Here is a 13,319-nt window from a genome sequence, read left to right on the forward strand (position 1 = left end):
CCCAACCAGCATGGATGATGGGAGACATAGCTGAAACATCTGGAGAGTCTCTGGTTTACAAAGGCTGCACTATATCAGCATCATTCCAATGGCATTGTTGTGGTTGCAATAATGATGTGTTAATGTACTTGTATACAGGGGCTTTCTGAGATTAGACATCAGAGGCTTTCAGCTTTCAGCTTTCATTTCTCTGGTTCTTTGCAGACATACAGCAAAAGTACTATCTGGGTCTTCATCCCAGAGTGCATGTTATCTTGCTAATCCACATGAAGACCTGGGATAAACTAGTTTGTAAATCACAGTCTTCCAGAATCCTGGCTAGGATTAAGGGATGGATCCATCATACACACAACAAGGAAGTAAGTTAATACCAACAAATGTGACCTCGTGCCGTGCTCTTGTCGAAGAAAATCTCCTGTGTCCTTTAAAGGAAGGTTGAACAGATCTTGGCAAATCAATTTTACAGTTCTTGCACACATCTATGGTAATAAGACGATTGTTCCTAGAAAATGAAGGTTTTTATTTATTGTTTGCCTTAGTATAATTACAGTGTATAAGGCTGCAGTCCAATGCTTACTTACCTGAGAGTAAGCCCCATTGAACACAATGGGGTTTCTGAGCAGATATGTGCAGGCAGTTGCAGCCTTGATGTGTGAAACGAGAGCATTTTGGAAAATGAAAGTCAGACACGTATTTAAAATGCCGCATGTGGGTATATAAACAGTTTTGTTTCTGTCTACACAATTATGCATTGGATATGACTTCAAGAAGTCCCTGTTTATCATCTACAGCTACATAATGACATTTTACTAATGTTATTCTTCCAGGAGAATCATACCACTGCCTATTAAGGCTCGAAGCTGCACTCTTCTATGAAGTCATAAACTGTATAAGTGCATGTGCGTATTTATATAACGTTAGCATATTATAGGTTAGAGTTTGTGCATTATTATTTTTTACCTGAAGAAGAACCATTTGAATGGTGAGGGAGCACAAAGAGGGAAAACCTCTTTTATTTTAGTGATTTAGGCTGCAATCGGATACCCATCTATTGGGGAATTATCTCTATTTAACTTTATGGGGCTATACATTGAGTAGACATCTATAGGATTGTGCCATTATCATGTCTCTTGGTACCAGTTACTGACTGTTGTCTTCAGACCATGTTTGTGAGCTCCAGCAGTACTGGCTGAACCAGGAGTGAGGAACCTACAGCTCTCCATACGTTGTTATACCCGCAACTTCCAATCTGCCCCAGCAATCATGGCCAATGGTCAGGGACGATGAGAGTGGCAGTCTAATGACATCCAAAGCAGCTGTATTTGGGTTCTTTTGTTGTTTTGGAAAGTGCAAATTCAGAGTGTTTTCCTTTAAAATTAAGACTAAATCAAATTTATGTTAAAACTGTTCCACCTCTATAGCAGCAGAGGACGAAAATCAGCCATGGATTGAAACAAAGCAGAAGAAAAACATTTGGGCAATGAATGACCCCAGAGATATCTCTTGTTGCTCCATGAAGAGTAGGGATTCAAGATGGCAAATGGAGACAGACAATACATCGAAGGGGGTTGGATTAGATGACCCTTTGGGTGAGGACTTGTAATTATTACTCCTGTGCCATCTAAAGCTTTTAACGTGTACCTCTGGTTTAATTCAGAGAAATAAAGTATGCCTTGAGACTCAGAAGACTGGGAAATGCTGGCTTAGATACGCCATTGCATAAATTCTGTATTGACATACAGTATTTGCTTTTACATTCTGAGCTATAGGTATGTTCCAGATAATTTCCACCTTTGTATAGGTTCATACTGACACAGCAGAGGAATTACATACAATCCCTCCATTGTCTCAAAAATCATTGTAGGATGCAATAGCATCCTATTTAGGCTGTAGCATCTGGAAGTGAAACTGTAAACTTTCATGGGACAAATTAGGATGGGGATAATGACAGTCACAATAAAACAAAACACATTATATAAGACACGTTTTGGTCTTGTGTCATTGAGCATTACCTTCACTTCACAGATAAAGTGTAGGTAACAGCATCCACTTCCACAAATCACTAATCTTTAAGAAGTGCACATGAAACTCAATATTCTCCCTAACCATCTGGCTGCTGAAATCTCTCTTAATAGCAATGGTGGAATCTGAGCTGTGGCAAGTCTCCATCTCAAATCTGGTGGGACCAAAACTTCAATCTTGCCTCATAAAGGATGCTCCTGTCCATATCTATTACTGTCAGCAAAAGCACTGCAGCAAATAACCTATTTAGTGTCCATCAGGCAAAGGCTGCTTTAAGTGGATAGAGACAGGTGTCTGAAATATGACCAGAGCTTATTATATTAAGAGAAGACTCCAGTCTGAACTAAGTACTATAAATAAAGTGGTCAACCCAGAAGAAGATTGACTTTCATGTTTAGCTTTTTTGCTTTTGTTAGAGTAGGTCAGCATATGGAAGCTTTGGTGGTCTTTCTAAGTACTAGTTCACAAAGAACAAAGTCTGTCCTCAAAAGGACTGCCGAGAACATCTGGGCACAGTAACCAAATTTTCACATATTGTATCAACTTGCCTAAATATGTCCTAGCACAGCATTTGAATTGGACATCATTGGTCTAGCAGCTTAGTTTGCTCAGATGATTTTTTCGCCTGCATCGGTACAAATTATTTTTAGAAACCATGGGTTGAATCTAATGTTAGTCCTACGAGTAGGCCTATTGAAGTTAATGGACCTAAGTTAGTCATGGTAATGAAATCCAGTGCATTTACTCTAAGCAGGACAAGCATGGGATACAAACCAATGCTGACAGCATGGATCTATTTGCTCTCCATGAGTATCTCGGAGCTAGGTGCAACATTATCTCTTCTCCTTAGCTGAGAAGAGAAAAGATGGGATGTACTCATTAGCAGCTACACTGGCAGGATAGGCATCAGGCAGAGCCCCAAGAATAACCCACAGAGAAAGGACATGAGAGAGAGCCAACTGCAGAAAGAGTTCTTGGCAAAAGTCTATCCACCAGCATGTATTCATTTCACTGGCTCCCAGTATGTTTCGAAGCACAATTCAAAGTGTTGTTGTTGATCTTTAAAGCCCTACATGGCTTTGGCCCTGTATACCTGAAGGAGAACCTCTACCCCCATTGTTCAGCCTGAGGTCCAGCTCTGAGTGGCTTCTGGTGGTTCCCTCACTGCAAGAAGTGAAGTTACAGGGAACCAGGCAGAAGGCTGTCTTGGTAGTGGTGCCCGCCCTGTGGAACGCTCTCCCATCAGATGTCAAGGAAATAAACAACTACACAACTTTTAGAAGACATCTGAAGGCAGCCCTGTATCAGAAAGTTTTTATGTTTGGTGTTTTATTATGTTTTTATATGTGCTGTAAGCTGCGCAGAATGACTGCGGCAACCCACCCAGATGTGCGGGATATTATTAGTAGTAGTAGTAGTATTGATAATTGGCAGTATCCAGTTAATTTCAACTCAGAGTAGGCTCAGTGATATCAATGGACATACTTAATTTAGCTCTATTAATTTCAATGGCCCTGCTCTGAGTATTACTTAGCTGGATACAGCCCAATGGCTATGAGCCCCATGCATCATGTGAAGAACTTTTTAGGTGTTGCCCAAACACATGATTCCAATCACATGATTGGTGAGGGAACTGAGGGCATGCTCCTTGGCACTGTCCCCTATGACAGATTTTGTTGTGCTCCACACAGCCTCTGTGTGGGAAGCCTTCTTTACTCATGGAGGCTTCCAGCATGATCTAGAACCCAGGAAGATCGTGGTTCCAAACCATCAAGGACCCTACATAAGTTGAGGAGCTGCTCAAGCAAGGCTCAGCTGCACCAGGAAGCCTTTAGTCCTTTCTGCCCAGAAAGATCCAATGGCCAGCCTGGGAAAATGATGTCATTGCAGAGCTGGAAGCTTCTTCACTGAGAACAGCCACCTGCTGTCCAGAGATCCAGAAGCAATGAAACTATGGCAGCAAAGCAGAAGGAGCATCATCCCATTCACACAGGAAACAGTGTGATCCTCCATTTCTTTGCATAAACAGATATGATTGATTATGTAGATATATTATCTCACTCACTATGTGTTTCCTGATTGGCTTCTCTCTCCCTGGAGAGAGAGAGACAACGAAGGACATTCTGATACAGGGTTTTGTTGAGGGGTGTATTTTTGGCACCAAATGCCACCCCTCTCAACCACATGTCAGTATTCTCATTCTCATTCTCCTGTTCCCAAATGTTTCTAAATCATTTCTTTACCTGCATTCCTCCACAGAGCTTCTGATGCAGGAATTTTGCAGAGAAGTCTGACAAATGCGACTTAACTGAGAGGCTGTTTTCAATACTGCTTTGCAGTCAGTGCAATCAATCACTGAAGGGATGAGCCCGTGGCATCTCCTGCTAGGCAGCGCCAGAGTCCCAGGGCCAGACACCGTCCTAATGAAATAAACAATGAGAAACACAGGAAAGTAAAGTGGGCTGAAATTGGTTTCTTCAGCCTTTAATCAGACCTGACTGGCAAAAATGAGTTCTCAGTAAAGGAGTCGAGTCCATGGCTTAATCCCAGATGTGCTCAGGACCTAATACTGCTTTATTGCACATGATCAGTGACATCCTTTAGCGATTGGTGCTGACCAAATGAAAGTGATCATGGCAACAGGCAGCTGATATCCAGGCCAAGCAAGACTTTATGTGAAGAGTGCTTCTCTTTTCAGCTTAAAAGCATTGGCCGTCGTATCTGTCTTGTCCCATCAAACAGTTTCAGGGTTAAACTGCCCATTATTTTTAATGTGCAGTATGCTAGTATGTCTCTCTTTCCCATTTTATGTATGTGGACCACATTTTTTTTTTTATTGAGATCACTGTGCACAGGAATGGGAGGCTATCTTCTTTTCCTTTTTCCTGCCTCGTGATAAGTATCACAGTGTAATTAACAGGAACGTGTGCACCAGATTCAACAGGGTCCTGAGCCAAATCTAGCATATTCAGAGGGGTTGGGGGGTTGGATGAGTTGGGGAAACACAGCCAAGTTCAGTACCAGTCAGGTTGGTGTTAGAATTCCTGCTGAATGATTGCAGTCATGGGATTGTTGTCTATCTCGTGACGGTATATGTTTTGACTCCACAGAGTGGGAAGTGATGGAGACAGGATGTTTGTGTTACTGTGTTCCGTGAAGTGGGACTATTGTCCTTTGCTCTTTCTCTTTGCTGTCTGATGCTAGAGAGAGGGACCCATGTTGCAGTGCTCCGTGTGTGTTTATATGTAAATAAAGTAGATTAGCCAAAATGCTGAGTTGCTGAGGTCTGCTACTCAAGCTGCAAATACTCTGTGGATCCCTAAGTGTGCCGATGTCTGTTGGCATCGGTAGCTGTGATGTTCGGGTGGAAGAAAGTTTTTGTAGCTCTTGAACGATCAACCAAGAGGGAGGGAAAATGCCAGTCGGGCATGTGTCTCTGCCAGGGTCCTACTCCAGTGTAGGATGAGCTCCCTGAGTAATCTGTGGCTGTCAGGGGGTAGGGTGTCAGGCAGGAAGGAGAGGCAGGCATTGGGTGGGAAAACCTTGTGAAAAGAAGCAGGACCACCCTGACTGCTGAGAGAAGGTAGAAGCCCATCTCCCGAGTCTCCTTTCTGAGAAAGCAGCACCTCTGCTGTCAAGTCATTCCTGTGTGGCTCATGGTGCTCCTTTGCAAGTGGCTTCCCTACGGAGAACACTATGGACCAGGCAGGATTGGGACGCCAATCATGGCTGCTGCAGGACACTCCTGTGTCCATTTCTTTTATTTCAAAATATATATCTATGTATCCATATTATTATTTTATTATTAAAAACTATCTTGATCTGAGAACTGCATCTGAACATTTAGAGATGTGTGAAATTCAATAGGCAGTGACATTCCAGTTGGCACATTCATCCAGAAGGTTTGGGTTAGGTGAGTTTTGCATTGGAATTTGCAAGGATCAGATTCGTCAAGCATCTCTACCTGTTAGCCAGCTCTGTTCTCACTATAAGTTAAAATTGTTTTTTGTTTGTTTTGAAAAGCATTGATTTTAATGGAAACAATCATTCTTCAGATTCTTTTCACCTGAAAATACAAACAGCTTAGCACCTGTGGTCCTGACTGCTTCTGAATACGTCTCCTCTCCTGAATGGAAAATACATTATGTGGTTTCTTAGAAAATATAGGCATGGAGGTTCTTCTCTTAATCATTATGTTTTATGGTCTAAATCAGGATTCATTTGTATTTTATCCCCCATGCTCTAGCAATCTATACATTACCCCCCTCCCTTTCTGCCTGGATAGTTGTAATTAGAAAGTGACTTATGAAACTACACCACAAACAACACACCCACCCGCTTTTGCAACCAACACAAGAGTTGAAATGATAATAGCACAGTGTCAAAACAGTAAGATTCCTCTAACAATTACTCCCAATCTCTTCTAATAGATAGTTACAAATTCTGGTCATATTTTAGTTTCAAGGCATGAATAGGAAGCAATTAAACACACACGCACCAAACCAATCGCAGAGTATTTCATTCAAGCCATGTCTTATTCATTCAAAATGAATTTCACCCTTTCTCCTGCATCCTGCTAAGAAGCTACAGTGTGAATCGTCGAAAAGGTGGAATTTAACACGTCAGATTTCCTTTCCAGATATAGCAATCCTGCTAAATGCTCTGCTTCCCTGCAGGGCTTTTGGGTGTGCTTACATCAGACAAGTGTTCAAAGTTATTCTGTCAGGTTATCTGCCACACAGTGTGTTCCATAGGAGAGACTGCCCTCGAGGGAAAACCTGTCTCCTAAAGTAGTTTACAAATTGATCTAACAATTTGGTTTAAAATCACATGCATAATGTGTGGTTTCCTATTTCTTGAAGCTTCTCGTTGTGTTCAGGGCTGAAGAATAATAATGCCATATGTCTCAAGAGACGAGCCACAGACAATTCCCCTTCCATGAACTGGGGGTATGGAAGAAAATCTCTTTAAGGAGCAATATTATGCACAAGAAGCTGTAAATCATGCCCGTGTAAAATTATATGAAATTGAAACCCCAATCAGCAGTGGGGCTTCCACTGCCTCTCTGCCTAAACTAGGGTTGCCATATGTCCGAAATTTCATAGCTGGGATCCCACTGTCGTAAGCTGTGTCCAGATGGAAATCATTGAAATGTCCAGGACGTATGTCAACTCATGTCAGAAGTGTAGATTTTGGCAAATTTCTTTAAAAAATAGCTGGGGGGGAAAGCTCAAAAACAGCTTTGCCCCCAAAAAGTTCAACAACTTTTGTGTCCGGATTTTCAGTTTTTGAAATATGGCAACCCTACCTAAACCTGGCAGAGGAGGGAGAAGCCTATCAAATAGTGGAATTTGCTGGGTTGCCACATCATGTGACCAAGATGAACAGGCTTAGGATCCAACCTAAGTCCCTTCCAGCTCTGATCCTGTCCCTGCCATGCTCCAAAAATATCCTGGGGGGTGGGGGTGGGTGGGACTTATACCAGCCTTGGTTCAGCCAGCTTCAGCTCAGTTTCATGAAGCTCCACTGACCTGGGATGAGCAAGTTATGCCAGCGTATCTTCAGCTGAGCTGAGGTTGGAGACTTAACACTAGCCCAGCATGGCCCAGCCTGAATCGACTGCCTGAGCCAGTGATCCACTACATTCTAGATTGCTCATCTCCATGGAGCTTGTTATAGGATTACCCCCTTAGCTTGCATTTAAAGTTGAACCTCCCTGATTCAGACTTTCCAAAACAAAGCATGAACTGAAACACAGCCCTCTTTCAGAATTTGCATTTCTCCATGTCTTGCAAGGCAGTTCTCTAGCCAAGTCGTGCATACAAAAATGCATATACTGTGGTAAATTCCACATAAAAGTGCATATATTAGTGAAAGTAACATAGGAAAATGCATTACACAGAGGAAATTGCTTTGCAAAAAATGTGTGTTAGGCAACACTGCAGAGCGGTGCAGGTGGGCCACAGGGGCAGTCACTCCAGGCACGAAATTGTTAGGGGCACAAAATTTCAACAGCCAGTGCTGCCTCAATACGGATGCATGGTTCCATGACTGGGCTCTGTTGAAAATGGCTTCTCCATGCAAACCACAAAGTGACCTCTCCCGACAACATAGCAACTCTTGTTTTCTTATCTCTGTGGGACCTCGGGTTACAAATACCACGGGTTACAAACACTACGGGTTACAGACTCTGCTAACCCTGAAGTAGTATCTTGGGTTAAGAACTTTACCTCAGGATGAGAACAGAAATCACACGGTGGTGGCAGTGGGAGGCCCCATTAGCTAAAGTGGTACCTCAGGTTAAGAACGGACCTCCGGAACAAATTAAGTCCGTAACCAGAGGTACCACTGTACACACTAAAGTGCCAGTGAATTTTCATGAGGACCTTTTGGAAAAAAGGAAGAAAAAGGCAGAAATGTAGAGACCTCCACTTTAGATTTGAAGGGATGAGAAATGGAGAGACTCTCAAATTTACAGACTGTCCCATCCCTACGATCTCATGATCAAGAGCCATTGTGATGCAGCAGACAGAAAGTTGTGCTGGATGCAGCCCCTGCTGAATTCTCGCTAGCAAATCACTATCTCTCAGGCCCAGGTCTCCTTCTGTGAAATGGGAATAATCAAGACCTATGTTGCAGGTTTGTTGTGATCAGAATTAGGGCCATGGATCCATTCATACTTCATTGAATTCCTGTGATTTCCCCACTCCCCTTGAATTAAAGAAACATCTCTCCCATAACTGCTTAGGACCATGCCATTCAAGAATTGCTGCTTATTGCATGTGACCTCAGGCTGAACCTAGTTTTTGAGCTGTTTTATATAATTCTGTACTATCTTCCATTATCCACATGTTCCCATCCTTCCAGATTTTCTTACAACAAAGCGACGGCTGCCAGAAACAATTGTGTTACCTAATAACCAAATCCACTGTCTAAGTACTACTACTTACAACAGTTGCATATTCTACATTTCCTATAGGAAGGCATCATTTCCCCAAGAAATTTAGAACTGCTTCCAAACATCAAAAGAACCAACAAAATCCATGCTGAGGATCTGAGTGTTTCATGATAATATCTAAGATAAAGCTGGGATCACAGGAATCACATTACTGCTCCCTTCTGACTGAAACTGATCAATAAACAATCTGGCTTTCACCTGAAGTGCTAATATAAATAATCTCTGATCTCTCAAAAACTAAAGACCTCAGTAATAATCACTATTCACCTGCTCGCACATATTCACACATCTTGGGTAAAGCCAGTTTCTGCAAAAAGTCACTTTGGTCATGGGGCTAGGACCCAGGTTTCTAGTCTTCGGTGTTTTGTGTGTGATGTCCCTATTTTTATTGGAGGGGAGACATCACCTTGCCAACAAAGGTCCGTATAGTAAAAGCTATGGTTTTCCCAGTCGTGATGTATGGAAGTGAGAGCTGGACCATAAAAAAGGCTGATCGCCGAAGAATTGATGCTTTTGAATTATGGTGCTGGAGGAGACTCTTGAGAGTCCCATGGACTGCAAGAAGATCAAACCTATCCATTCTTAAGGAAATCAGCCCTGAGTGCTCACTGGAAGGACAGATCATGAAGCTGAGGCTCCAATACTTTGGCCACCTCATGTGAAAAGAAGACTCCCTGGAAAAGACCCTGATGTTGGGAAAGATGGAGGGCACAAGGAGAAGGGGATGACAGAGGACGAGATGGTTGGATAGTGTTCTTGAAGCTACCAGCATGAGTTTGACCAAACTGCGGGAGGCAGTGGAAGACAGAAGGGCCTGGCGTGTTCTGGTCCTTGGGGTCACGAAGAGTCCGACACGACTAAACGACTAAACAACAAATGCAGGCAGGCAGGCAGGCATATGTGTAACACAATCTGATGGTAGTGTAGCAATCTGTGCTTTAGAAGAATTCACAAGCAAGCTTGGACTCTGCACTGAAGAAAATCCTAGCTGTGCCACTCCCTTTTTTTTTTTAAGCTGAACTTCTATCTGTTTTCAGTATGAATCTAATGAAGCCATTTGTCATTTGACAAGTTTCCTGCTCACTGAGGCTGCAGCGCTCTTTCTTCCTTTAAGTTCCCTGAGCCACAAAGTCCAACATCTGATATTTTCTTCATCTACACTATCAAGCCTTCAATCAGAGAGAGAAAGAGAAAAGGAGGGGGAGAGGGTGAAAGAGAGACAGAACGAGAAAGAAAGACTTGATAGAAGCTCCACAGCAGAAAAAAAAAAAAAAAAACCCCACTGAGCTCATACATCTCCTTGGATGGGTAGGAAGGACGAGGCGATGTAGACACAAAATGTCAGATAATTTTCTTTCTCATTCATTTGGTATAGTTTATGATCTGCGGTTTAGCTCAACATGATCTCCAGGAGTTTCAGGCATGTGGCCTTTCCAAGAATATAAATGTGTAGCTTCAAGGCTCCTGTATCTGCAGCAGTCTTTTTGGGCCACATCCATCAGAAATAAATGTATCCTTCCAGTCCAGGCAACCTCTGGGGGCTCATTAGTGATACAGAGTTCTAATTTTGATCTCATTTGCATCCTCAACCTGATTGCTCATTTTTGCGCAGGCAAACTCATCCAGCAAGAGGTCACCCTACTGCAAATTGGCAAATGGTCCACTATCTCCATTGCCTTAGATTTAAGGCCCTGTCAAAATGCTGTGGGACAATATAAGGAAAGAAAGGGGTCATCTGTCTGTCAACGAGTTTTATGTTTTTGCCTTCCCGGCTGAAACCGCGCAGCATGTTATGGCAGGCCAAACTCACCCAGGGCGAGTGTCTAACTGAAAAGCCTATGTCAGCCTTAAGTGCCATCATTTGCCAGCTGGCTATGTGCTACCAAATGGTGGAGATGAGCAAGGATGCTGTGTATCAACTGCAGCTCTTCCAGGCCCTGGAGCCCTGTGTCCTTGTTGCTCTTCGCCCTTCTGCTTGCTGCCTTTCCACCACCCTCTTCTATCTAAGGAAGTGAGCAGCGACAAAGAGTGAGGAGATGGAGCAAAGAACAGTGAGATGGCACATTCTCCCACTGTCTTGCCCTCTTGGGTCCAAGTGCAGAGAGTACCGTGGCTGAGGAGCAGTGACAACAGTGAAGAGGAAGTGGACTCTCCCAGGTTTTCTTGCCCATGGGACCTCCAAAACCTGAAGAAGGCACGAAGCATCCAAACATACCCGTAAGAAGGGGTGGTGACTTAGTGGTTAGGTGAGCCCCAGGCCCAAGTGTCCATGCCAGTTGGCTTTGCTTCACCTATCATTCCTTTGGCCTTTTACCTGGAAGAACCCTTCAAATGGCCCTTTTCCCTAGGAACAGCAGAGATTAGTATCACTCTTCCCACCTTGCTTTAAGGATGCAAAAGTGCAGTTCCAGCCCTCATTTCAGAGCCATTGCCAGTCTCTCCATCTGTTGAGACCTTCAGCTGCCTGCTGCCATGTGGTCCATTGCTATGGCCATGGAAAACGCTGGCAATCTTTGCCCCTTTCCTGACAGTGTGATGTGCAAGGGTTGCTAACAGTGATGTCACTGAAGCTCATAATTCCATCATTGAAAATACAGAGTTGAAGCTTAGACACTCATCAAGCTTGCCTCCCATCCAAAGTGAGCATTGCCATTCCCAGAGTTCTTCTCCGGATAAGATTGTAATCTGACACAGAGAATAATTCCCTCCTTCCCTTTATTTGTCAGGTGTAGCAATGGGGACAGGAGCAGCAGTTGCGTGTTGAGACCCCAAAACCATCCCCTCATCAATGAATGAGACACAAGGACACAGATATTAGGTTAATGTTATTGGGCAAATTTTGGCTGCAACTTAATTGGTTACAGAATGTGAGCGGTATTGGCTTAGGCACTGAAAATGACATGAATATATCTGATTCCTGCCTGTCACGCAGGGAGTCCAGTAAGGGTCAACCATTGCTAGGGGAGCCCCGTCGATGCAAACCAACTCAAGCTCCCCCTGGGTTCCCGACAGGGTCGTGGCATGGCCCTAGCCCAGCCCCGGACTTCGGGCAAGATCCGCACCCCCAGATTCCTTTAACAGAGTACCCTTAAGATTGGAGGGGCAGGTGATGGCCACACCTCCCCTTCCCCATCATAAGATCAACCAATGCCTAACTGCCAAACCTTACAAAGTTGTGATGATTGCTACGAGGTAGGCAAAACCAAATGGCCCATGCCAATCTGCCAAGTGGAAAAATTCCTACCAGGCCCCTCAATGACGTCCAGCCGCGGTCCATAGCAAGGCGAAAGTCGAAACCTGCAAATTAGCGAGGGTGAGAGGGAGATTGAGGAAGCGAGCCAAGAGGAAGCTCTCCAGCACACGCCTCTGTTTAAATGGGGTCTGGCCACGCCACCCAGTCAGTGGATTGGCTGGCTGGGTGATGGCAAGGCCAGGAGCCTCTGGGTGACATGTGATTCTGTCCCCAGCCCCCAGAGGGGAGTGGGTGGCCATGTGGTCCACCGCAACTCCCCCGCACTGTTGAGTGGAGTCGATTTCTCTCCAATTCTGCTCTTACCTGGAGGTAACTGTACCTACATCTGTGGCTTTGATGCTGCCAACTAGCTTCTCCTTTTTCTCCCGTGGAGGTACCTCTGAATACCCACCACATGCCAAGGAAGTAAGAAGGAAAAATCTACCTGCCAACTCTGCTGTTGCTACTGCTAGTTTTTAAGAAAACAGCTTGTTTGAACCCAGTGGGATTAAAAGTGGGGATTGGAGCAGTGGTTGCTGATGTCACAAAGGCACTTGCACATCCTTAAATTAGGGAGAATGAGTGATTCCCCTCCTTGCAATTTTTAGGGAGAAGGGACATTTGGAATGCCCTATAGATACCGCCCCGGCGGGAAGGTAAACGGCAGTTCCGTCCACTGCTCTGGTTCGCCAGAAGTGGCTTAGTCATGCTGGCCACATGACCCGAAAGCTGTACGCCGGCTCTCTCGGCCAATAAAACGAGATGAACGCTGCAACCCCAGAGTCAGCCACAACTGGACCTAATGGTCAGGGGTCCCTTTACCTTTACCTATGAAATACAAGGTGAAAGGTTCTCCAGTCTGCTAGTATCTCCTCTATTTCAGTTTCCACATGGTGTTCCCACACAGTGGTGAAGCAGTTCAAGAAAAGACAGACAGAAAGATTTGCTAAGAAATAGAACATTGCTGGAGACAACTGTGCCCTGCATAAAATACATGCATTTAAAACATTATCTCTCTCTGAAGAATTCTAGGCTGTAATAGGTTTCCAATACCACTGTACTTTCGGCAACTTGCTGTTATTTATAATTAAGATACCACTTAGCTTT

At 44.0% G+C, this 13,319-nt stretch overlaps 1 long non-coding RNA gene across 2 annotated transcripts; it reads right to left on the reverse strand.

Annotated features, from left to right (window-relative positions):
* Positions 1–393: 393 nt before the first annotated feature.
* Positions 394–7,646, reverse strand: LOC310682691. 2 transcript variants are annotated; one of them, XR_014514105.1, is made up of 4 exons: positions 7,554–7,646; positions 4,266–4,442; positions 2,797–2,872; positions 394–502 (listed from the first exon to the last, which is right to left on the reverse strand). It is a non-coding gene; the product is annotated as an uncharacterized lncRNA (long non-coding RNA). The 2 variants fall into 2 exon arrangements; XR_014514106.1 differs by lacking the exon at positions 394–502 and having other exon boundaries at positions 2,749–2,872.
* Between the last annotated feature and the right edge of the window lie 5,673 nt (positions 7,647–13,319).

The sequence above is a fragment of the Podarcis tiliguerta genome (assembly GCF_965153285.1).
Source record: "Podarcis tiliguerta genome assembly, chromosome: 7".
Taxonomy (NCBI): domain Eukaryota; kingdom Metazoa; phylum Chordata; class Lepidosauria; order Squamata; family Lacertidae; genus Podarcis; species Podarcis tiliguerta.